The sequence below is a fragment of the Ambystoma mexicanum genome, chromosome 3p (genome assembly GCF_040938575.1).
Source record: "Ambystoma mexicanum isolate Mex_15411 chromosome 3p, UKY_AmexF1_1, whole genome shotgun sequence".
Classification (NCBI taxonomy): Eukaryota; Metazoa; Chordata; class Amphibia; order Caudata; family Ambystomatidae; genus Ambystoma; species Ambystoma mexicanum.
The window spans coordinates 1,052,061,303-1,052,088,554 of record NC_090925.1 but is presented as its reverse complement, the minus strand read 5'-3'; positions in this window follow the sequence as shown (position 1 = coordinate 1,052,088,554).

The following is a 27,252-nucleotide window of genomic DNA, read 5'->3' as shown; positions in this document are numbered from 1 at the left end:
ATTTCCAGTGTTATGACGATGACACACAGCTCTCCTTCAAATTTCCCTCTACTGCCTCCTCTTCCTCCTCTCTGATCCCTGACTGGCCGCCAATCAGGCATGGTGTGAAGCTAATGATCTTTGCCTTAACGCCAGTAAGATGAAGGTCCTTCTCATTGGGATACCTGCACCCCTTTTTTCTCCTACCCTTTGGCTATCCTCTTTGTGCTCTCTACCACTACTATCCTGTGAGGCCAAAAACCTCAGGGCCATCTTCAAATCTGCCCTCTCATTCACCTCTCACATCATGAATTTTACCAAGAAGTCCCACTTCCAGCTCCACCCCCGCAGAGGTATTCTTCCTTTCCACACATTCCCCCAGAAGCTCAATGTCTCCAGAACTCTGGTCCTCTCCAGGCTGGACTACTGCAACAGCCCCTTTCTCAATCTCCCTCTTTCCTCCCTGTGCCCCCTCCAGGTAATCCAGAATAGGGCTGCAAGACTTATCCTTGGCCTCAAGCCCAGTGACCATATCTCTCCAGCCCTAAAATCTCTCCACTGGCTCATGGTGGCTGCAAGGATCAAATTCAAGACCCTCTGCATCATCCACAAGACCTTCTGGGGCTGGGACCATGCTATCTCTAACTTTCCCTCCCCAAATACTCCCCTGCTAGAGTGCCATGCTCCTCTAGCTCCAACTCTTTAACTGTCAAACGCTTCACCAGGCAGAGAGTGAGGGGAAGGTCTCTCTCCTCGGTTGGTGCCTGCCTTTAGAACAGCCTCTCTGACACTCTCAGTGTCATGATGCCTACCCCCGGAGCACCAGGCCAGGCCCAGCACCCCCGGGAGCAGGCATCACGCCCCCGGGTAAAAGCCCAGCGGCCCTTTATAGGGGCTCTTTGGACTCTGTCCTGGCGCCGTTGGCGCCAGGCTCATGTTGGGCATCAGTCCTGGTGCCATAGGCACCAGGCTCATAAGGGGAAGTGTTTGGTGCACTTACCTGAAGCAGACCATGCTGCACACTCACCTGATGCAGACCATGCTGCATGAAGAACCAAGCCAAATGAGGCTTAGGAGGGACTATTTTTCTGAAGGAACTATTTTGTTTCTTGGGTGGGGCTGTGGAAGAAAACTCACCTGGAACTTCTTCCAAAGCTATTTAAGCCACGCCCGGACAGCCACACGTGCTTCGCGTTGTTCTGCATCCCAGCAGCTGAACGCTCATCGTGTCTGCTCCTGCACCTGGACTCCAGCCATGCCCGCCTCGAACCTGGAACACCTGTAAGGGAATAAGAGAAGAGAAAGGTGAAAACCAAGAACTTATTCAACCTTCTTACCTGCATCTGGAATCTTCACGCCAGCATTCCTGAAGGAAGTCTTCCATTTAAAAGCACCGCGTTGCTCGCTGCAGCTCCGCGCTCCACTCACCTGTTCCCGAGACGCCGCCCGGCTCCATCGCGGCTCTCAGCACCGGTCGCCACATCTCTGCACCTAGGGGAGAGAAGAAGAGACAAAAGGTGAGCAAGGGAACACAAGAGGAAAGCCGAATTTTCAGCCATATTACTTACCGGCTTTTCTTGGTGAACCATTCCACATCTCGGGTCGGCGCCACATCTTTGGCAGGTACCGCACCCCGGCCCCTATGAGGAAAGGACAAAAGACATTACTGGGGAATTATAAAGACATTTAGAGGGGTCGCCCTCATCACTAACTCACCTGATTTTACCACCGGCAATTTAACCCCTCAACGCATCGCCTTTGTTCTGCACCTGAAATAAAGGACAGAAAAGACAACATAAAAGGAGGCTCACACTTGAACTTTTGCATCTTCATACTTACGGCGTATCGCTCAGAAAAGTCAAGTGGATGTGCCAGAGCCATTCTGAAAACCAGTGAAGTAACTGGATGAACGCGCGCCCCTGCACCAGAAGCAGGATGGAGAGTTCATCCTTCCAAACCATAAGGTGAGCTTAAACCGGGGGTTTTGGAGGAATCAGAGAAGAACGAAGGGGGAAAGGGGGGAGCAAGCACACTATTCAGCAGACATTTAATCCCCTTTCTCATCTGCAGAAGGATATTCCTACGGGCCCGACAAGCAAGATTTGGGGGTCCTGTTCAATCGGTGGTCCGAATTCTGCGCATCACGCTTGAAGAGGCCACAGCAACCCAGACCAGCGCCTCCGTGGGAGCCAGGTGAGCGTTACACTCAGACTCGGGCAGGACCTCCTTAAATTCCGGAATTGCTAAAAACTCTGCTGTTCGCTACCTCTTTCTCTCCTTTCCTTCTCTGTTAGTACTGTGACCGGTGGCCTGATACTCATGTATCTCACATGATTCAGGCCCTTCTTCCCAGTCGATACCCGCACCCCCCCCCCCACTGCACTGCCCTGATGGCCTCTGCTTATCAGATCTGTACCCCACCCTGGGAGTCACCTGCACTAGCACTTAGCCTGATGTTCTCCTTCTTGGCTCCCCTTAGCACTTCCCTCTTGGGCCCTCCAACAGCACCTGTCCACCCCCCCTCTCCCCTTCCTATCTCTTGCACTTTCCTTTCTGCACGTGCACATCTGAATGCTACAAGGCCTAGTAGGACCATGACTGTATTTTACTGATTTTGCCATTGTTCTTCTTTCACCTGTTCCCCTCCCATTTAGCCTTGGGGTGCTTTGAAAAAATGTTGTTGTACAAGGTGCCTAACAAATGCTCAGTAAAATAAATAAATAAAATAAATGTTTTGTGTCCATGTCGTAATGTCGTTTTCTGTGCGAAGACTACTGTCATAACATCTCCATTTGAATGGGAAAATAGGTAACATTCTTCATGATTGTTTGGAATTCCAAGCACAGGTGCTCTCCTGATCGCAATTTCTAACTGTTCAAATCCTTCAGACATTTCATCTGTCAATGTTATCTTACTTTTGTCTACCTGTGCAACTTTAAGCCCTTTTAAAAGTGGTTTAATATATGTACTGCAGTCAAAAACCCAGGCTCTGCATTAGTTACATGGACCTAAAAATTATTGCATTTGCCTCACTGTTTTAGGTTCTGAAGTCTTCATAATTGCTTCTTCTCTTTCAGGTGTCACTTTTCTCCCTTCTTGAGAGATCAACTGTCCTATATTCATGACCTCTTCCTGACAATAGTGTAGCTTCTCCTTGTCTACCTTGTATCCTTTCTCTGCTAATATGGTCATGTGTTGGACTGAGCCTTCTCTGCATCTTTCTTCTGTCTCACTGCATGCTAAAATGTCATCTACATACTGAATTATTGCACTTTCAAGCTGTACACTGCCTGGTCCATCTGGAAGACCATGTTAAAGATTGAGGGGGACTCACAGTAACCCTTGGTAAAATGAGTATGTGTCAGGCAGGTATTTCTATACAAAAATGAGGTCAAATCCTGTGAGTCCTCATGAAGGGGAATTGAGAAAAAAAATGTTTAAATCTATAACTGTAAAATATTTGGCTTGGATGAAATATTGCATAATATTGTAGCGGAATTTGCAACTAAAGGAAACGCTGCTTCAACAATGTTGTTTAGGAGACAGATATTCTGAATAAATCTCCACAAACCTCCAGTTGATTTCTTCACTGGGTACACATCCATGATACATGGGGACTTAGATGGCACCAATATTCCCTGTTTCATTAAAGCGAAAATGGTCTCAAATATGCCTTCATATACTTCTCTGGCCATTGGATATTGCTTTGCTCGTGGCAAGATTGCTCCTGGTTTAAGCTTGATTTTAACTTCTCCTACTCCTTTCAATAAACCCAGGTCATATGGACTGGTAGTCCATAGAATATTTGTCACTTTCTCTAAATCTTCCTGGAAAAATGTCGGTTTCTTTTTTACTATTGCCATTCTCTGCGGTATTTCTCTATTCTGAACTTTAATCCAATAGGTGAGACTTATAAAAAATACTAACTCATTGTCTAAATAATCATACCTGAAAAGCTCTTCGTCTGTTAAGTCTGCAAACTATATCCTTCACTGAGGGCTATCACTGCTCTTCATCCTCTTCCCTCATCATCTGTCCCATGGACAACCACCCTTTCTTCAATAACCACTGCTGCTTCTAGCTCTAAGTGGATGTTCTGTCCTTCTTCATTATCCAAAGGAATTTCTGGTTTGAATAGAAATTCTTCAGGTATTCTGAATATTTTACCTACCAATCTAGGCAACCACGTTAATAAAAATGTCACTCCATACAAGAAATACTTCTTGATCTAAAGGGACTCCTTGTAATGCCCTCTGACCTGTAAAGGCTAATATAAACTCTTTCACATTCATATAATGTATACCTGGAGTGGAGCACACTATAGTTTTGTCAGTAAAAGATATTGTCATGTTAAGGTTTGTCATCAAATCACACCCTAATATGTTAACTGGTGTCTGCCGAGAATAAAATAATGGCATAGACATGTCATGTTCTCGTATAGAGATTGGTAATTCATCTGTAAAATGAACTAAGCTCATTGCCCCAGAGAATTGCTGCTCATTCATGACAATGCCTGACTTTGGGTATTTTCCCTCACAGACACAGGAACGAGTTGCTCCAGTGTCTACAAGAAACGAACATGTATTTCCTCCTATCGTTACCTTGACCATTTGTTCCTCTTGGGGGTCCGGTGTTACTGATAGTACTGAACACATCAGGTCGCTCTGAGGGCTGTCCTATTGTGGATATAAATTCATCCCTGTGCCTGTGAAAGTTTTTCCTCTTACCACAGTTACACTCCCTATTCTAGGTGTGGGCACTTGCGTGGCTCCTGCAATCATATTCCATTGGGGTACCATGGCCTTTTGTGTCTGCACTTGCTGGGTGTGCATCAGTTGTGTTTGCATAGGTACTTGCTGTGGTTGCCCTTGTGGTGGTTGCATTTGTAATGGAGTTTGCTGTGTTTCCTGAATTTGCAGCGCACATGTCTGATTCTGTGTCTGATCTTGGGCAAAATACTCCTGTGGTTCTGTACTGTATTGTGGAACATAGCCCATCCCCCCTCTTGGAGCTTGCCAGTTTTGCTGCATGGCCCCTCTACTTTTACATTTTCTGGTTACATGTCCTATCATTCCACAATTCCAACATTGTTGCGGCTGTCCACCATTAAAACCTCCTCCTCCCTAAGGGTTTTGAAATCCACCTGGTCTTCCCCTAGGTCCATTCCGTCTCCTTCGTGGCCAAATATTTTATCCACTCTGGTCCATAGGCTGTGCTACATTGCTTTGCTGCGCCGGTCGTATCTCTTGTGTCGTCACACATTCACCACTCGTTAAGACTGCTCCCTCTATGGCTAACTTTGGCAAATCTTTTTTAGATAACTTTGCTTGTTTCTGCTTGCTGCTCTCAGATTTTTTCAATAATGATATATGATACTCAACTGTATTTCTGGCCATGGCTTCGCTTTCATCCTTACCTGTTTCTTCATCTGCTGTTGCACTGGCTCAGGCAGTACCACACAAAAAATGTGGTAAAATAATGCCACTGTTTTATCCCACAGTTCTCTCATCTTGAGACGCCATCGCTCTTGGATATCTTGAATCAAGGCAACAGGATCTTCATCCTCACCCATTTTCCTAGTCATAATCTAACCCCTATGGGATGTATCAGAATATTGTACTCTGAGTGTCCGTCATGCATCTGCTCTGCAATTATTAAATGGCGCTCCTTGTGCGTGTTTTGTGCAGTCACTCCCACATACCCTGCTTGTTTCCAAATGTTGTCAGCCCTTTCCCCTAGAATGGCTGTCAGCAGGCCTTTTATTTTACGTATTGCTAACGACATTTCTGCTGTTATTCTCCATAACTCATGAATTCATTTTCCCACACCTGAAGTCACACTATGTAATTTACATTTTAAACTATCCTTATCCTTCTGTGGCCATGGTATATATTGTGGTCGGCCTCTCCCTTTTTCTAATAAGGGGAGTTGTGTACATTTTGAACCATAATCATACTCACCTACACTTCTTTTTTTCCAGGTGGAGATAGTCTTGCCCATTTGTCTCGGTCCTGGCATTGACCTTTACCGGTTTGCATAAGGTGGGGAAATGTCCCCCATACTGCATGATCGTACTTCTTGTCGCTCACTGTATGGTGTCAGCTCTGGTGTTTTTTCTTTAGGGTCCTGTAAGTCTGACCATTTTTATTCTTTTTCTACACTTGAGTCTTTCAAAAAACTGCATGCGCCCTCTCTTTTTGCTTTCTTCGCCTGACATCAGTATGCTCAAACTTAAAGACAGCGTTCTATGTTCATCTGTTAGTACGTCATCTGATGGACCTCCCGTTTCCCTTAATAGAGATCCTTCAACATTCTCTATGGTTTTATACCCATCTTTATCCTTCATTTGCCTTTATAAATCCCCAACCCTTTTCCCAATATTTTCTGTTTCAAGCTTGTCAGCCCATGTTTGTATTCTCGGTATCCCTTACTGCTCCCTGCGGGGCTGTTGTGACACTCTCTCTTCTTCCGATTGTTTACGTGCTTCAATCGGCACCATGCCTTTATCGAATAGATAATCTATTTCATCATCCCTTTGTCCCCTACTCCTGTTCATCTCTTCTTCCCTTCTCCTCATCTCTCTCGTCTCTTCTTCCTCTTGCCTTCTTTGCATCCTACGTACTTTCATTCTCTGTGTTTCTTTCTTCTCTCATTTCTTCTCTTCTAGTCTCTGCTTTTCTTTCCTCGCGTGTACCTTCTTCATTCTTCCTTACGCTTCCTCTCCTTTTCCTTCTCTTCCTTGTAGGCTTTTTCTTGTTCTCTTTCTTTCTTTTCACGCTCTTCTCTTTCTTCCCTTTCTCTAACCGATCAAGGCCCTTGTCATCTAGTTTGAGTCATATCTGTCCTCTCATATATTAATTTTGTACTATTGTCACTTTCTTAGTCTTGCCCATTACTTCTCTTTGTCTCTTTGCTTCTTCCTCTATTACTATCTTTCTATAATTTCTCTCATCATGTTGTCTACTTTCAATGTGTGTTGACATATATTTTTCTTCTCTACTTTTGCTCTCTTCCAAACTGTTCTCACAGTTATAAGCGGGGGGCTCGTATATCGGATTAATATACACCTCTGCTGCTTTCAATTCTGTTAATGGATGAAACCCCTGCTTCTCAGTGTCTAAGCTCTTGTTTTTAGTAGGGGAAAGAGGAGTCAAAGGCGTTACATCTTGCCCTTTATGCTGATTAAGCATCTATACCTTCTCAGGTGGATCTTCTTTCTAACTCTGGTACATTTTCCACCACTCTAAAATGGCTCATCTTTTCTGCAACTTCTTCCCCTTACATGTAGCAAGCAGGTATGTTGGCATGTGTCGCAATACTGTTTTTGGCAGCGAACCTTCTTGAGGCCATGACATAAGTGTTTTATTAGTCGTGCCCGTCGCCCATTCCGCGTGGTACTGCCTTATTTTGGGTATATATCTTGCCAGTGCCCTGCATAGATATAAAAGGGTAGTGTCCACCATGGTGACAAACCAGTTTCGACTGTCAATACTTAACAGATCTTTTATTGTTTTATTTACTTTATCAAATATACCAGATTCATTGATTTGAGCAAGTACCATCAATCGCCGCCCATTATAAAAAAAAACACGTTTTTCAACTAATTTTTAAAATCTATGCCATGGTGTTCCTTTTTTCCCTTCGTTTACAGTTTCTATACATTTTCGCTATCTCGTTGTTTTATTATTGACACTTTAAGAATCTCTTATTTATTTATTTATTATTCTCCTTTGATTTTTATCCTCCTGATTGACATCAATCTCTTGGTTTAAAAATCTGATGATCACCTTAGGTTTTTTACTATTGTTTTATATCTCCTAATCTAAAAACATACAAGTGTTATACTGACATATTTATAACCCCTTACATGTGTGCACTTTACTTTTTTCTGCAAATGCATTCCTTTACTATCTCAATTAAATGTATCTCATCTCTCTTTTTACCCCATTTTGGAGTTTGATACGCACTCTTCTTCTTGGTCCTGCCTCAGGAATCATTAAATAATACCCCTATTTGGAGTTTTAGTGCACACCCTTTTGCCCCTCTAAGACCTAACTAAACACATACAAGTGTTATACTGACATATTTATAGCCCCTTACACATGTGCACTTTACATTTTTTGCGAATGCTTTCCTTTACTATCTCAATTAAATGTATCTCATCTCTCTTTTTACCCCATTTTGGAGTGTGATACACACTCTTCTTCTTCTTGGTCCTGACTCAGGAATCATTAAATACTCCTATTTGGAGTTTTAGTGCACACCTTTTTGCCCCTCTTGGAACCAGGAATCGCGGTATCCATCTCTTTTCTTTCTAATCCCCAAAAATCCAGTTACTTATTTACATATGTTTACAATAGGGTTCCTCCCCCTATATTTGCCTCTTTTGATGCTCTACTTACATCTGTGTCTCACCTTGAGTCCCTTGTCATCGACTCTTCCCCAATCTACCAGTTCCCCTTCAGTCTGCGGGGCACCTCTGGGGACCAGACAGGTGTTTCATCAAAGGGGCACCTGTCGACCACTTCCTTCCACAACTGTGTCTTGCACGCCGCTCTCCACAGGAAGCTTCACCATCTTCCAGCTAATGGCAAAACACGTTGATAGTCTGAGAGTCTAGATTGGGCCCAGGTCGACTTGACCTTGAACCATCCACACTGCTACCGAAATGTGCTCTAGCACTTTGAAGTGTCTCATGCGCTAGATGGCATTACCACTAATGATCTAAGACCCAAATAACCAGACGGACACAAAGAATATGGCAAAGTACTACTTTATTATCAGTTCAGAATAAAGTTGGGCAATCTGGCGAACAATAAACTGTAGTCCACTCACTCACACTTCAACTTTTCATTACACAAAGACTTTATACCTTGATATACGTCATCTATGACATCTTTCTATGTGGCAAACTGTAAAACCTATTGAAGGTAGGGATTGGTTAAGGAAGCCTATGTACCTATATATCATATTCACAAAAAAAAAACTTTGTTAAGGGGACGTTATGATTAAGTTGCCCTACCAAAAACCTGTGCACTTCACTAAAAAAACTTTTCAAACGTGCCATTATGGTTCAAAGTAAAACCGAAAAACCCCTGAAATTCGCCAGTTATGGTACGCTAAGCGACCATAACTGCCCGCACCACTGTGCTCTGCTAACACTAACACCCAGGACATGACAGATGGCATCACAAATGTCATTGATGACATCACTGATGACATCACATGTTATGGTAAGGTAAGCAACCATAACTCGCGCCACCACCGCGCACTGCTAAGAATAACACCCAGGAAATCAAAGATGACATCACAAATGCCATTGATGACATCACTGATGACATCACATGTGTATTTCGTTTTCATGCACAGCCTCCACAAGGGATTGTCATTATAATATTGGCAGAAATGTATCAACGATCATTGAAGAACTTTCATATGCCAAATAGTTCAGTAAGGAATGCATTGCAAAAAAATTCCATTGCATTACTGAGTTCTTTAGTGCATGAACGCACTCATGAAGAAACATAGGCATTGTTTGCAGCATGCCCTATCGAGGTACAATATTCAAAATCTTCCCATGTTGCATAATAAATTGATAAATGCTTCCATTACAGAATTTTGCATTCTGTGAAACATTAGTATCCGCAAATGCTTACCTTACTGCATAATTGTACTATTACATACAAAATATAAAGATACCACAATGCGTACAAATAGAAGCATATGCAGGGAACGTAAAGTAAGCAAAAAAAAACTGAAGCATTACCAGAAAGTGTTCATAACCAAACTAATTAACTTCATGCACAGAAAAGATTCTTGTGTTTCAGGATTCCTTCTTCTCCCGTGCATATGTATCATATGATGTAACTGTACACTAAGGAAAGTATTGTAAGAACATATGTGAAGGGTAAGGTTTACAAATATAGTACTTTTTACTTTTTTAATTCCTGACTGACAGTGAAGAAAGCCACCTGGCTTAGATATGTCAGTGAACCAAAAAGAGGGATTTAGACATGCGATGTCATCAGTGATGTCATCAATTACATTTGTGATGTAATCTTTGATTTCCTGGGTGTTAGTCTTAGCAGTGCACGGTGGTGGCATGAGTTATGGTTGCTTACCTTACCATAACATGTGATGTCATCAGTGATGTCATCAATGACATTTGTGATGCCATTTTTCATATCCTGGGTGTTATTGTTAGTAGAGCACAGTGTAGCGGGCAGTTATGGTCACTTAGCGTACCATAACTGGCGAATTTCAGGGGGTTTTCGGTTTTACTTAGAACCATAATGGCACATTTGAAAAGTTTTTTTTGTGAAGTGCACAGGTTTTTGGTAGGGCAACTTAACCATAGCGTCCCTTTAACAAAGTTTTTTCTTTTTTACTGAATTTCACAGGTTTTCAGTAGAGCAACTTAACCATACCGTCCCTCTTCCAAAGTTTTTTTGCTAAAGATGATCGGTTTACAGTAGTGATACGTAACCATAATGTAAAGCAATTTCTGACTTATTTAAACACCTTGCGGAGAATACCAATTGACAATATGCTGGTGTACAGCACGGTAACATGTCCCAGAATCCATAAACACTTAACAGTAAGATGTTTGTGTCGTGGACAATGTGGAAACAGATTTCATATTGATATAGGAACGTCCACCTGCAACATGTGCCTTGCACAGTGCCAACACGTATTAGTAGTTAGCCATTAACGAGGTAGTGCACATTGCATACTTTCAGCAAATGTTTTAGTTATCTGAAAATGACATCATCTAAGGCCATCCATCCTCCCAAAGAAACAGCACTACTGTAATGAAGGAGCATGACAAACACTGCTCCAACCTTAAAAATAAAAAAATGCACAATATTTTTGCACCGGCCACCCACTCTTCCATATCACTGTTTGATACGCATTTCCTAATTTCTGTTTGCAAATGGCCTTATTAGCTGTCCTAGCAAAAAAGAAAGCCATCAGTTAACAAAGTAAATGTTGTGTTAAGAACCACCTTTCACAGTACAGGACATAGACACAATAAGAATTGACAATAATAGTATAGATGTGCAAAGCATTAGCGTGTGTTACGGAAAAACAGGATTTCTGGTTAAACAAAATCCTTTTTCATGATGGCCACCATCAAATGGAAAGGCGGTTGTTCCATACATAGCCCCTCTTCACTTTTCATGACAGCAAGGAAAAAGCAACAGTATGTACCATGACGCAGAACCTGTAAATAAACATACAGCGACGTATACCGTGGTACATTACATTTCGAAATGATACACGTGATTTTAAAAGAAACGGTAACATTTTATAATTTGGAAGAGTATAGATGTGCAAAGTATTAATGTGTGCTACGGAAAAACAGGATTTCTGGTTAAACAAAATCCTTTTTCATGATGGCCACCATCGAAAGGAAAGGCGGTTGTTCTATACATAGCCCCTCTTCGCTTTCCATGACAGCAAAGAAAAAGCAACAGTATGTACCGTGACGCAGAGCCTGTAAATAAACATACAGCGACGTATAACGTGGTATTTTACATTTCGAAATGATACACGTGATTTTAAAAGAAAACGGTAACATTTTAGAATTTGGAAAGTACTTTTATTTAACAAACAACTGTCAGAGATGAACGGACTAATTGCATTTGCAAATAATTTGTAGCAATGACTCCAAGGGCCAACATTGAAATTGTTCATAGAAAGACACATGCAGTTAATTTCGCATCCACAAAGTATGCGTTTGTGGTGAAGCTTTCGATTTGTTTGCACAGGTATTTCCAACATGGCGGCATCACCGTTGCTTTACACCACCATAAATGATATTAGGTCGCTCCTTGTGGCTAGTTCAGCGTAGGGACAGAGCGGCCCTAGCCTATCATCCCATAACATTATAATGGACAGGCACCCGGTCACCAGCAGTTGCATCTGGCGTGGAAAGAAGCCATCACTCGGCATCTGAGAACTGTGGCATGCACAGTACGCCAAAATATATCTAGGCGAAAAATGTAAGAGAAAAACTGTGTCAATACCCAACCGTTAGGAAAAATTTCCACAACAGACACAAATATTGTGGAAAATACTACACAAATGTAAGTGGCCAAATATGACATTTTAAAGAAGTATTAGAGTTCACCATGGGGACAAATAATGACACCCTACAAACGCAGATAAACAGCACTCGCCGTAAGGGTTAAAAAAATGACAACTACAGAGTGACATGGTAATTCAATTATGGAGGCTGCATGAATGGACAAGCAAGAAAAAATGACATGTTGTAATGTTACACAAGACCAAAAGAATGTGCAAACTGATACACAAAGCTATGTGGGCAAGCATAACATTTCAAAGAAAAAGAAATAACGTTCACCAACAGTGACTCTAGTCTTAGCTTGAAAATGCGAACAATGTACACTCTCTGGTATTAGAGGAAAATTACAACTACGCAAAAATATAATACTTCAGTTACATTTTCACAATTAGTGTACAGTCCTCAAAATTAAACTTACATCATCTTCACAGCCTCCATTACTTTTTGGCAAAGTCAGACAGCAAACTGTTTGCATCAAAGAATATTCGTGAAGTGATATTTCATGTTCCTTACAAGCATTTTTAAACTACAACCTTATCAAATAGTATTTTTTTTCCAAGCTTTGATTCCTTGCGTAGCTTTTAAAGTGTCACTTTCGCTCAAGGTCCAAAAACAATACCCCCTTATGAATTCACTTGAATGCATGGGACTACTGAGCTTGCAACCAAAAAAGCAAATCAACTGACCTTCACTCAGAAGGCAAATACATTCTCACTTTGCAACAACATATGAGCATCCTATCATGAGAACCGCTACTCCCATACAGCGCGTAAACCACGGTTCCCATCAAACACTCCAGGTGGCTGCCTCAGATTTCAAAACATAGGACGCCAGTCCGACTTCAATATTAATCTGAAAACATTGCAACACAGACGCAGGCATTGCTCGCCGTACATTGAGCACCAACTTCCACTTTACCGTATGAATTTGGTGGCAGGAAACCTGCCCACAACCACCATGCATCCAAGACTGCAGGCCCTCCCCACAACCACCTGAGTGATGTGCGGTAGTGCGGGTGTATCTTTAGGTGTGGTATGCTTCAGTGGTTGTGGCCAGAGGCTAGACTCCTAGCTGTATATCCATAGATATTATAATGTATGGGTGTGCAGTGGCTTATACCTCCAGTCCCCAAGACTCTACACACTCCCCACAACCATCTGATCTATAAGCAATACTACAGGTGTATCCATTGCTGTGACATGCTGCGGTGGTAGTGGCCAGGGCGTACAGTCTTGGAAGTATGGCCTTCGGCCTACGGCCATGCATCCAAGACTGTAGGCCCTGGCCACAACCACCGCAGCATGTCACACCCATGGCGGCGTACAAATGAATAGCACATCCATAGGAAAACAATAATTTAATTACAGCATGTACTCAATTTCAATGTTCGCTACGACCACACGTGTCCTTAGAACAGTTTCAAGTTGCCTGCGCACAGCATGGACTGGAATACTACCCTTATGAGACCCCTCAATATTCTGTACTTACAAACATCCCAAACAAGGCGGGCATAGGGAATACATCATTAACACCTACCGCCTGAACAAATACAGTTTTTCACCCATCTCTTACTGTCTGAACCGCCCCAAACATTCGGACACAGCAAAATAGTTTTCGAAATAGCATGTTGCTGCTGGTGGCCGCTGCGCTGTTGGCGGATCCAAGATGTCGGGCGCATCCAAACAATCTGACGCAGAACATGGCTCATTGCAGCCAATCGGCAGAGATGTCGCTTGTCCGCGGTCATGACGCCAGCCCCTTTGCCAATCGCTATCTTGTCCGCAGAGCGAACAGGGAAGTGTGTCCTCGGAGTGGACATAGATATCACTAATTTTTTTGCTTTATGTTTTGGTCATTTAAAAACAACTACTGGATGGATTTACACCAAATTAACAAAAGCACGCTGAAAATCCGTCCAGCGGTTTGGGCTGTAGGCGTGCGCAAAGTTTTTCCCCATTATGTTTATTGGAAAAAAAGATGTTTTGGGACCCCCCTATAAATTTGCCCCCCCTGGACCAAACCTCACCAAACTTTGCAAAAAAATTCAGAGTGGCCCATATATTTTATTTGCAATGTTTGGTAAGGATTCGTCCAGGCGGAGCAGAGTTATAGTCCGCACAAAAAGTGTTCTTCCTATGGAAACAGCAACTTAACCATATCTACACGGCCACTATCGTGGCTGTGTAATAAGTATTAGTAATATTACTGGATGTCCCTTATCTGGTAGGCATGCCTTGAACCACCTCTAAAATTGTATAATACAGACTATAGCAGAATAACAGCAGTGAGTTGGCCTGTGCAACACTGTATAGCATGTTGCTACATACACCCTCTGATTGGTTGGCATTCTCTCCCAACCTTGAACTTTCGGCTTGTTAGCAGCACGTGAACAAAACAAAACTCATGTGCCGAGAGCAACATAACACTACTACCCACTTGCCCAATTAGTCCATCATCTCTCATCAGTAAGGCCCCAAGCCAATGCTTCTTCTTTATAGTTGACCTGGCAATCCGTTTTCTGTTCTGGGATTTTTAAGGGAGTGTAGGTACACCATTATCTTAATCTGGAGCTTAATGAACAGCCCTTGTTTTTGACTTCAGAATCACGTGTGAGGAGACCACGATTTTGTCAATTTTGACCCTTTATTTACTGCTATTTGATTCAATTAAGCTGGGTGTTATTACTCCTCTCGGCCTCTGGAGACTTGCTCACTCTACCTTGCATATGCTTTTTGCAGTTTTGACTGTCCAATACTTGGTGCTTGCAGATGTTTTCTTCTTTGTTTAAACTAAAAGAAATATGTCTTACATACAAGCCTTATTCTCTTGACTTCCTTTGTGCTTTGCAATTACTCCTTGATGCAGCATCCTTGATCCCAGGCCCATAGACTCCTCTTTGTGCCTCAGACAAAGCTGTTTTTCCAGCGTCTCCTGACTCTGCAGTCCTGGTTGGTCTCTGAGGTAGCTAGATTGGTTTCAACACGAGCCAGAGGTCCATCTTTTTCTCATGGCCGCCTTAGGCACATTATATTTTCTTCTGCAGCAAGCTTCTATATGTTTCAACTACCTCGCATTTCTGCGTATTTACATTCACTTCATCTCTCCTCACTTATTTCTTTGGTGCATATGATTTCTTTGTACTTGATTACATGTTTCTCTTATTACTCCAGTTGCATCTTTATCCTGGAGCACTGGGTGTCTTCTTTGATCACTTTGTGAGAGCAGGTCAGATGCAGCTGTCTTGGACCAGGGCATTAAAGGAGCACACTTATTCCAAAGAAGTAGATTCACACCAGGGTGCTGCATCTCTAAAGGCCTTTGTTTTAGTGGAAAGGGAATTAGGAGGGATTAGAGTAGACAGGAGGCTCTGGTCAATGTAAGGAGACTTTCACCATCTTGTTTCTCTGTCGCTCTTTCTCTTTTTTGTCCCCCCACTTTCCCTGGAGAAAAGCGCTTTGGAGGTGGCATCAGAAGGGCAAAGTGCACTCCGTTCAAGAACAGGTATTAGACCACTAAGTCAGGCTAGCTTTAGTGCAATCACATGGGGACATTTGCCTTTAAAACAAAGGGGCTCCCATTCCTTCTTTAGAATGTCTCAGATCCTCACAGATCCTCTCAAGACACGAAGATTCACCTGAGAAGATCTCAGTGAACTTCCTTTGGGAAGCTTGTACTTTCCAAAGCCCTCATCGTGAGCTGAAGAAGGAGCCGTCCAAGGTGGAAGGAAGATCTGCCCCCTACCGAATCACAGGGCACATCGGGAGTGACCTTTGCTGTGGACCAGGACCTACCACTCTGCACCAGAATCTCCTGAAGCCGGGAGAGCAGACCCTGAATGGAACCATCCTGTCCTCGAGTCGCCCTGAGTGGGCTTCACAGCAGCTGGAGGGCCAGAGCAGCTTAAGATCTCTGGGCTACCGAACCAGTACCTTTGGGCTCATCGCACTGTGAACTAGAGGAAAGGCAATAGCTTTTGCGCTCCTCCTCCAAATTAAACTATTGCGTGAACTTCGTACCAGCTCAATGCTGCCTCATGCACTAGCTAAGCCATCACCTGTTGAGCCTGAATCAACTGCTCAACATTGGGACCTGATCTGAATCACTTGTGAGTCACACACAGACTCTGAGCAGGGGTTACAACCATGGCTCAGCCCGGCTAGCTCTCGAAAGGCCGCCTCATCCACCTGTCCAGTGATGCAGCCAAAGTCACCACTTTGATGACAGTTGCCCGCCGACTTGTACTGCTGAACCATCACTCATCGACCCCTACCAGCGGTTAAAGCCTGACTCGGCTTGGCTCAATGGCAAAGCAATACTGTGCGTGCCCTGTCCTGCTTCATTGAGAGCCCCCCTACTGCTGCACAGAGTGACCACATCCGCCTCCACTTGGTGCCCACCAAGAACTGAATCCAGTTATTGTTGACCATGGACTGCCCCCTCGGTCCATTTGGGCACTAGACACTGGTTAGGTCACGATCGCACCTATTTTTGACATATCCTTTTTGTGGCTAGTAATGCACCTCCAACCCCTGGAATTACGCTCAAAGTGCTACTTTTTTCTTACATCTTCTCTGTTCTTCATTTCGGGGTGGGTTTTTGTACAGCATTGTCTTTTAGTTCTATTGCAGGTGGTGTGTTTAATTAAAGTATATATATATATTTGTATAGAACCTTGATTGGACATTCCCTTTATTCTGGACTGTGATACGGTGCTGTGTGGGTCACTACTGTACACTTGCACACCCCTCTTAAGAGCATAGCCTCCCTCAGCCCACATTACCACATAAGGCCAAAGAGGTATATTGCTTAACTGTCCCTGTTTTACCTTTATGATTGAAGCCAGATTGAATTCTTTGGCTCTGTTCAGCATTGAGTCTGCAATGGTTCAGTAGATAGAATTTACTGACATAACTAATGATGCTGGAAAATTCAAATCTAGAAGGAAATGTATAGTTTCACCCTGGCAGTGTTGCAGGCCCAGTGAAACCCAACTGGCTACCCTTCGATGTTGCAGCAGTTAGGGACTTGTGATGGAACAATGTGAAATGTCATCTTTATAAACATATATCAAAAGATGAAAATGAGGTCGGGTATATAGATAAATATGAAATGTATTCGAAACACCTAATAAAAAACCTCAAACTATCAAACTGCATTGTTTCGATTTTCTGTTTCCAGCCTTGCCACTTGGACACAGAAAACCAGCCTTGCCACTTGGACACAAAAAATACAGCCTTCCTTTTTTTGTGTCCAAGTGGCAAGGATGGAAACAGGTTGAAACCTGTCGACACCCATATATGTGTGGGGACTTATAATATTGAAACAAATGCAGTTTGATAGGTCATCCACCAATTACTAACATCACTCTATGGTATAATGGGAAATCCCCCTCACTAACGTGACAGGGGGTTTAGATTCTATTAAAGACAGGAGGCGAGTATTAGGCATTTCTATCTTTACTCTGAAACCACAGTAGCAAAGAAAAAAACTTTTACAAACAAAACAGTTTCACCAACAGAACTAGATAGAGTTCAATGTCAATGCATGGGGAACTCCCCAAACCATCATGGAGGACAGGTCATGCCCTGCAGGGGTCCAATGAGCAGGGACCCTCCTCTATATATGTCCTTTACTCTAACCCCAACCCCTCTTTCTGCAGCTGTCTTGCACCAGACGTCCAATGTAACGATTCACCTGCGTAGCGCGGAGAAAGGATCCAGCGAAACTGGAGATCTCAACCTTTCCACAGCCTGAAGCAATGACAAAGCTCTTCTCGGTATGACTTCTCACCCGAAATCTGAAACAATATGAAATATGACAGGGTGGGTGGGTGGAACAAGAACCGCCAATACAAAGGGAGGGTGGGTGGGATAATACTTGCCTCCTGTCTTTAATAGAATCTAAACCCCCTGTCACATCAGTGAGGGGGATTTCCCATTCTATGGCATGACAGGAGGCTTCATAGTATGCAAATTCAAAGGCCTTGCATCCCAATCCCAATCCCAACCTGAGCAATACACTTGTGATAAAATAACATTATTCCAAATATTATTCCCATGACCAATCAGCTGCTTTGATAATTCCCTCCCCACAGCACAGTGTCTTAAACACTATAGCATCTTCCACTGAAGGACAAAGGAAGCAATGGACTCCCTCACTCTGCAAATCTACTTAATCCATATGGCCCAAGGGTAAGAGACCCCGCAATAGTGTTCCCACAGGAAAGCAGCTGAGAGGTATTTAGGGGTTAGGTCCAACATAAGCATTTTAAAACACTTAATAAATGATACATTAGAAAATGTCCTGGAAATCTGGATAATAGATAGAGGAAACATTCTGGCAATAAAGTGATTTCGCCTCCCCCCGGGAGAAACATTCCACTGTCCATATCTAAAGGACTGATACAGGAGATGCACTAGAACAGGAAAGAAACTCCACATGGATAACTTTGAAAAACAGTTGTAGCACAGACAATCCTTCCTTGGAAAGGCAAAAAAATGCAGTAGTACAATAGGATATAATCATAGCCTGTAAGAAACGCCTAGTTAAGGTGGAACCCCAAAGCCAATGGACCTGAAAGTCCTGCGCACCAAGTACTGCCAAACCACTGTTTCCACCATTAGCAACAGTGTCTCGCTGAGTTAATGGCAGTAAAATGCAATCATCAACATGTAATGTACCCTTCGTAGACCGTTCTGCCAAAAAATACCAATTTCTGGAGTCACGTACCCATTCACTGAACAGCCGCCAGCTAAAACAAACAGACTTATTAAAGGCTTTCCCAAAAACCTTGATGACACAGATAGAGCACTGCTAAAAGAAATTTCGGAAGCCCCAGGAAGAGATGGAAATATGCTCTAATGAATAACAGAGAGGAACCCTTGAAGGAACCATAAGAGAAACTGTCGGGCAGAGATAGACACATGTGGATATGGAAGAAACCAGACAATATGCACTATAAAATCCTATAGGGATGGGAACCACCCCCTCCCGAGAAGGCCAACACTTGCTTCATCGTCTGCTTGCGCAGCAGAACTCGCAACCCCTGCTATCCTAGCACAGCAGGAAAACACACCCAAAAGGAACTGAGCAATCCTGGAGGAACCGCCCGAAGACAGTGCACTGGCATCCATCTTCTCACAAGGAAAAAAGAGATCCCTCAATCAGAACTCCAACTGTACAAGATCATGTCAAAAAGAGAGTTGATAATGTAGCTTTCATAAAGCGCTACAAACCTTCAGGTATCTGAGCCCTGCTTGTTATAGCACACGTGTGTGGAGCTCAATTATCGATCTCGAAAGGCTGAGTTTGGCCCTGCCGAGATTGGATCCTGCATCCGCAGGCTCTGCACAGATGTCAAAGCGGGTGCTGTACTTGCTGAGGTATCGGACCGACATCCTGATTGACAATATGATGCTCCAGTCTTGGAGCTAACTGGAATTGATCTTAGAGCAAGGCTCTTGAGTGCAACAAAGTTAGGTAACAATTCCAAAGGCTGATCTAAATGCAAGAACGATAGATTCTCAGGAGGATGCTTGGAACAATGACACGGAAGGAGCTGGCCATCTGCCCATCTAGGTTAGCTAGCTAAGGGAAAAATCTCCCTTTCCAGGGGAATAGATGGCTAACTCCTTACTTAAGTACAGTCTATCATCAGAAAGGATAAGATGCAGAGTTATAATGTTGTGCCTAAAACCAAGAACAAACTCTGTGATCACGAAAGGGACATCTCCAACTGTATCCAAGAAAAAAGGATATATATATTCACCAGAACCCTTTGGAACCGAGGTGAGTTATCACCTTCTTCATTAACTTGGTAAGCACCAGGGGCTGATGGGAAGGCCAAACCGAAAGGGAGGGATGTTGATGAGAGTGCACCCATCAGTGGAACTGAAGCGGAAACTCCTGAGAGGAAGAAAATGGAGGAACCCCCAGCACTAATCCTCGAGGTCTAACACGACCATACCATCTGCCAGGAGATAGGAAACAATGAGCATAATAACACTTCCATTTAAGAGGTGCCACAAATAGAAGTTAAAACTTGCAAAATACTTACTATTGGAAGTACCCCATATGCCCACTTCCCCCTTAGTGGGAACAGAGTTATCTCATTCACAATTGAGAAACCGTGAGGGAGGCTGTTATCACCGCCCCCCCTAAAAAATGAGGGCAAGGGAAAATTGGCAGAGGAAGTGCGCAAATTGGATCCTTGTTGACCTACAGTAACCCCCAGGGGTTTGAGGTGAACATAATTTACGAAAACCTGGTGAACACCCGAGGCATTTCAGGAGATATCCTATGACCAGCAGGACTCCTGTCGGCACAATCCCTTCAAAGGAACAAAAAACACTGTGCTCAAGCCCCTCGAGCAGAGGAGTAACTGTGTGCACCCCTTGATGCACCTTCTACCGGAGAGGTAGACTTAGGAAAAAGGCTTAGGTCATCCTGTGGCCATGAAGGTGTTTCATAGATGCCTAGAAGGAAATCGCTCTTATAATCCAGCCCTTCATGATCCGCATATTTTCAAGTGCTAGCATTATAATCCGAACCTGGATTGTATTGATTAACCTCTCAGAGAAATGCGTTGCCCTTGAGCCATCCCTCCTCACAAGAGGGGTAGTTGCGCCGCTCCTTAAGAGCAGAGGCGTCGATGTTGCCGAGCAGGCAAACAGATCTCAATCAAGTAGCCCAGCAGTTGCACATCAAATAGTGAAAATAGAGGTTACATCTCTCTTAGCCAGCTGAGCAAACTGGGTTATACATGTCTTAAATACACAGCTACCACTCTTCCTTCGTAGGGTCCTTCCCCTTATTTCCTCTAGGGCAAAGAAGGATACCAAGGACTGTGCAATCAATGCTGAGAGGGTTAGCTCACAAAACAAGAGGATGGCACTGCCTCCCAGGACCGTCCCCTTGATGAGGGGAAGAAGGCTAAGGTCTTTAGCGCCTCATGAAGGCAAGTAGGGTCCTCCAAATTATCTGTTGCAGAAACAAGGACCCTTCAGTAGCGGAGATATAACAAGTAAACAGGCTATGAGGAAAAGACCAGAACTGTGGGTACCTCCTAATCTGCGTACATGACCCCTTTTAGGGGAGGAGAAAAAAACCTAGTAAACGGACTGAGTTGTCCTGAACCTACCTAATGGAAAAGAGGGTAACTAACAGAAATGTTTTCATAATGGGATGAAATATTAGGCCAGTGTAGGATTGAGGTCAGACTTTCCTTTCACACTTGACCTGAGGAAATGATTGGTTACTTATCACGTACTTAAAACCAGAGGTCTCTAAGCGCGGACCCAGGGAAACCTGTGCTACTACGTGTCGTCTTGCGTCCAAGACAAGCACGCCCTCTGAGATGGCTGGCTAAGAAGGCCAAGGCCCCCTATAGGTCTTACAACCATTTTCTTTGAAGGACAAAATTAGCAATAAATAAATAACCCAATACAAAGTAATTTTAAAACCGGAAAGCATTAATGCTCCACACACAGCAAAACTATTGCTGTAACAGAGTAATGCGCTGAGCAAGCGCGCCTCAAGCTGCTCACCCTAGCAGGGTGTGGAAACCAGCAGTGTACGAGGGAAAACCTTGCATTCCAACCCAGGCGAAGCTTGAAACCGAGCAGGCAGCGGCCCTCAAAATGTCTGTGCAAAACTTTCCGGCGCAACACACCTGTATTGCCATACATAGTGAAAGAGACATTTTTATAAAATATTTTTATAATTTATTTTTATTATATATTCTTATATATATTCTTAAATATTCTTACATATTCTTAAGTATTCTCAAGGGGGAGATGTATGAAACATGGCACTTCTCCCCACCTGCGCGGCCCCTAAGCAAAACTGCTGCCAGGCTGGGCATGGGGACTGGAGTATATGGAGACTGCCAATTTTCCTCATCCATTCCTGGAAACATGCACTTTTACAAAAAAGTTGTCCTTGAAAATAAAAAACTCTTATTTCCAATAATTAACAATTTCGCATTTCTAAATTTCTTCATACCCACAGACACCAGAGCGCTGCTCCACGAATAAATTAATGGAGCTCCGTTTCCATCTCCAGCTTCCCCCAATATTTTTTAAAATATATTTTCCACTATATTAACAATCGGCAGGCTCAGCTGCTGTACCAAACCTAGAGCTGAGAAGGCTCAAAACCCTTCACCATAGCAGGGTGAAAAACACAGCAGGGAAAGACCACTTAGGCAATAAACAGGCAGTGCCTGTAATCTAACAGACAAATCACGCGAGCAGCGTGTGAGGAAAAGAAAATATACCATTACATTTTGAAATGAATATAATAATTGTAATTATATTTACTTCCAATGTAATAAGGGGGAGGACTAGCTCGAACCGCCAACCTTCTTGATACAAAGCAACACACCTACTGCGTGCGCCAGAGAGAGTGGCTCTCTAACAACACTTGCGCGCGGCTAGTCAGAAACGAATCTTCATGACACGGCCGAGCGCGCGAAGACAACAAAGGCGAACGCTGGCGGATCGGACAGGGTCGCGAGTCTGAAAAAAAGGCTTAAAGCATTCCAACCCCCCTAAATAAACTTGAAAAGAAATCGCAACGCCCTCAGGCGACGCACAATAAATCTTCTCACAGGGGAAGCAGGCCTGAATAAAGAAACGCCACGCTCGCCTGAGGAAAATAAAGTTTGTTCAAAGAACGCAGCAATACATAAAAGGAAACACGTTCCCTAGCGAACGCTGTTTCCAGCACACTGAAACATCATCAAATTATACAATATAACAGTGCACAATATACAGGCTAAATAAAACTGGAGGTGTGACTTAGCTGTGGGTCAGCAGCATAGAAAGAGGGGTTGGGGTTAGAGTAAAGGACATATATAGAGGAGGGTCCCTGCTCATTGGTCCCCTGCAGGGCATGACCTGTCCTCCATGATGGTTTGGGGAGTTCCCCATGCATTGACATTGAACTTTATCTAGTTCTGTTGTTGAAACTTTTTTGTTTGTAAAAGTTTTTTCTTTGCTGCTGTGATTTCAGAGTAAAGATTGAAATGCATAATATGAAGCCTCCTGTCATGCCATAGAAGTCACTATATACAGTGAGATTCTTTTGTCTCCTCTATATAATGGTTACACATGAAATATATTTTCGATTTTCTTCGATTGTTGATGAATTTATGTGTATTAACTCTCATGACCAAACAGTCTGAGGTTTTTTATTAGGTGTTTCGAATAAATTGCATATTTTTCTATATATCCAACCTCATTTTCATCTTTTGATATATGTTTATAAAGATGACATTTCACATTCTATGGCAAGACAGGAGGCTCCTATTATGCATTAAGCTTTCTTTACTCTGACATACACAGCAGCAAAGAAATAAAACTTTTTATAAAACTTTTGTAACACAACTTCAACAAATACATTTATAAATGTCCCATTCCAAAATGGCGGACAGGTCATGCCCCTTTGGTAGCCAATGGGCATGCAGCCCAGTCCATAAATGTCCCTTTCTCCAATAACAAATCCTCTTTCTTTGCTGCTGACTGACACAGCTAAGTTACTCTCTCTAGCTCGTGCCTTACTGTGCATTCTATAGACTTTAGAGTGTTAATTGGTGTTACTTCATTTCATATTGCTTTGTTTTGTATCATTGGTGAAATTGTCATTTCATTTTTCTTTCTTTATAAGTTGCGTTTGTTCGAACGCTGTCCTCAGGTCAGAAGTGTTACATTGTGACGCCACTCCGTGTGGAGCGGGCACCTGCTAATTGTTTTATTTCATTGCCTTTAATTTTAACTGGGCGTTCGCGCCGTTCTATTTGTTACAATTGATTAGCCGCTTGCCTTCCAGGAAACCAGGCAGCGGCGCGTGTGTGAATTTCTCCTCATGAGTGGGGGTTTGTTTGCATAGCCGGGCCTTCCAGAGCTTTGCGCTCTTTCTGGCAGCCGGGCCAGTGAAGCTTGCTGTTTGTTTACTGAAGCATTATTTCTTCCTGACACGGGTCACGGCATTTACATTTGCAATTACGGGCATTTCTTTCACACAAAGTGTGTGTTTGTTTCTATACGCTGCTCACGTATCATTGGAGGCCCTCAGGCTAGGCCTGCCTGTTTGTGCCTTGGTGTGTGAAGGTGCAGGAGCGTTCCATTATTTCCATTATTTTCATTGCACCTATAGGAGTGGGTTAAGTTTCATTTTATTCTGTTCCCCTTTATTTTCTTGTGTGGTCCTTTTGTGCTCAGCCTGCTCGGCTGTACCCAGTCCTTCACCCTGCTCGGGTGTAGTTAGCCTGCTCGGCTGTCACCAGTTTCTCACCCTGTGTGGTGTACGCTTTTATTGTTTAAGCCTGCTCAGCCAAATTGGGTGCTTGTGGCACACAGCCTGCTCGGCTACCTTGATTGGAAGTTTTACACTTCTGTGGTGACCAATGATGGATAAGTCTGGCATGGGAAGTAATAATGTTGCCCCTAATTTAGCGGATGCCAGTACACAGATGCGCCCTCTCAAGAAAACAGTTAATGGGGGGGGCAGGCGAATTTACAGCCTACAGTAGAGCAAGCTATCCAGTCATCCATTGATTCAGCCTTGTCTGGCCTCAATAACACACTGGCTTCAGCATTTGGCCGGCTAATTCACTGCATAGCGGATTTTCACCCTCCTCAAGGTGCTGGTCCCTCTGAAGAGCCCCAAGCCCTGAAAAAGTGTACTAGAAAAGTGAAGCATATTTCAGGACAACTCAGTCCTCACCCAGTCACTTCCCCTGAGTCTTCCCCTAGTAGAGCCCAAAAGCGCCAGCCGGATGAGTTTCAGCCCTTTTCCTCAACTCCTTGCCCTTCTTATGTGCAGCTCCCCGCACAGATATCCCCTATTCCTGTCTCTTCCTCTGACTCTTCTGAGGACTCTGATCGCCCCCTAAGAGGCGTAAGAGGAAATTTGCTCCCGTTCCCACACAGGAAGGTCCTGTATTGGACATTAATGGGGTTCCCTTTTTTGACCCGGCCCTCATTTCACATCCCAGATCGACAGAGTGGCAACCCTCTCCAGAGATTGCCTCGTTCCTAGAGTACTGGATCAGGCGCCCACTGCCTAAAGGGGACAGGAGCAAGTTGAGATCGGAATGCCCTAGGCCAGTCCTGCAGGACAAGGTAGCGTATACTCCTGAGATTGATCAGCCCATGGCAGTGTTCTTGTCTCAGAAAGGCAAAGACCCCAGGAAGGGGGTGGAGAAGGTCTGGCGTGGCTGCCAGGACAAGCTCTTAGATGTTCTGGGTCCGGTGACTCCGATTTTTGAAATAGCTGAGGAGGCGGCGGCCTCCAATTCCCCCGTCGATGTACACATGTTAAGAGGTTGGATTCAGAGAACTGTCTGCCTGCTTGGCAATGCCAATGCGGCTATATCAAAGGAGAGGTGCAAGTCTCTGCTAATGAGGCTGGACTCCAAGCTGGCGGATATGTCAGAGAGGGAAGCGGGCTCTTCCGCGCAAGGAACTTTGTTTGGTGAGAGTTTCCTCAAAGATTTGTCTGCGTATGTTCATACGTTTACGGCCTTGGATAAGGCCCAGGCCAATATAAAGAAAGTTTTCACCCAAAAGGTTTTCCCCAGGGCCGGAAGAGCCAGAGCCCGCTCTTCCGGCCGTATTTCCCAGGGCCATTCCCGCCCCTGTCAGTTTGCCTCGCGAGGCACCCAGAATTCATCCTCTGCTTGAGGTGCATATACCCAATTCTTCCCACAACAGAATTTGGGTTGGAGAGGACGTGGTGGCAGAGATACCAGGAGGTCCAGAGGTGCATCAGGTATTTTCTCGAGTGTTAAATATTTCTTCCTCCAAAGGTATAGGAGGCAGGCTGGCCAAGTTTCTCCCACAATGGAAATCCCTCACATCGGACCCTGGGTGTTGCAGACAGTCCAAGGTTATCACATAGAGTTCTATTCCCCTCCTTGCCAGTTGTCAATACCCGCCCCTTTGGTTCTGGACAGTGTAAAACAGTCAGTGATAGATGTGGAGGTCAAGGACCTCATCTCCAAGGGAGCGGTGGTACCAGCCTCTTTCAGGGCATCCCAGTTTCTGAGTACCATATTTCTAGTCCCAAAACTGGATCAAGGGTTCCGGCCAGTGATAAATCTAAAAGCCCTCAATTCCTTTGTGGTTTACCACCACTTCAAGATGGAAGGAATTCACCTTCTCAGGGACACCGTCCTTACGGCGGATTGGATGGTCAAGCTGGACCTCAAGGACGCTTATTTGGTGGTTCCCGTGTTCCCTCCACACCAAGTGTTCCTCCAGTTCCAATGGGGGGTCGAATTTGGCAATTTGCATTCCTCCCGTTCTGCCTGTCCTCGGCCCCATGGTGCTTCACCAAGCTGATGAGGCCTGTGATGGCTCTTCTCAGGTCCAAGGGGATAAGGATAATTGTTTATCTGGACGACATGCTCCTTTTGGCCCAGAACTCTCAGGTTTTACTATCTCATCTGGAATTTTCGGTAACTCTTCTTCAGAGTTTGGGGTTTGTGATAAATGTCAAAAAATCCATAATGCAGCTTACGCAATGTAACCAGTTTCTAGGCTTTGATATAGATTCAAAAGATTGCATCCTTCTCCTCCCAGAATCAGTCCAAGATAAAGAAAGAGATCCGTGGTATCCTCAGAAGGGACAAAATATCTCTCAGGTTATTAGCCAGGATAGTGGGGATGTTGTCTGCGTCCATCCAAGCAATTTCCCCAGCCCCTCTTCATTACAGGGCGCTGCAGCGTCTGAAGGCTCAGCATCTGCGCAGATGTCTCTCTTACTCTCAGATGGTGGAACTGTCCCCGGAGGCCAGGTTGGAACTCCTTTGGTGGCTCAAACACATGGAGGCCTGGAATGGGAAAGCGATTTTTGGTCCCTCCCAGGATGTAGTTCTGGAGTCCGATGCCAGCAGAGCAGGTTGGGGAGCCAGGCTAGGTCAGGTCTCCACGGGGGGAAAATGGTCAGAGGAAGAGAGGGATCTCCATATCAATTGCCTGGAATTGTTAGCGGGTTCTTTTGCAGTCCGCAGTTTCCTCAAAGATCAGGGGAATTGTTGTGTGCTACTACGCATGGACAATGTCTCAGCAGTGAGATATGTCAATCGTCTGGGAGGAACCAGGTCCAAGGTCCTAGCGGATCTGGCGAAGCAGTTCTGGCATTTCTGTCTAGACCGCAATATTGTGTTGAGGGCAAAGTAC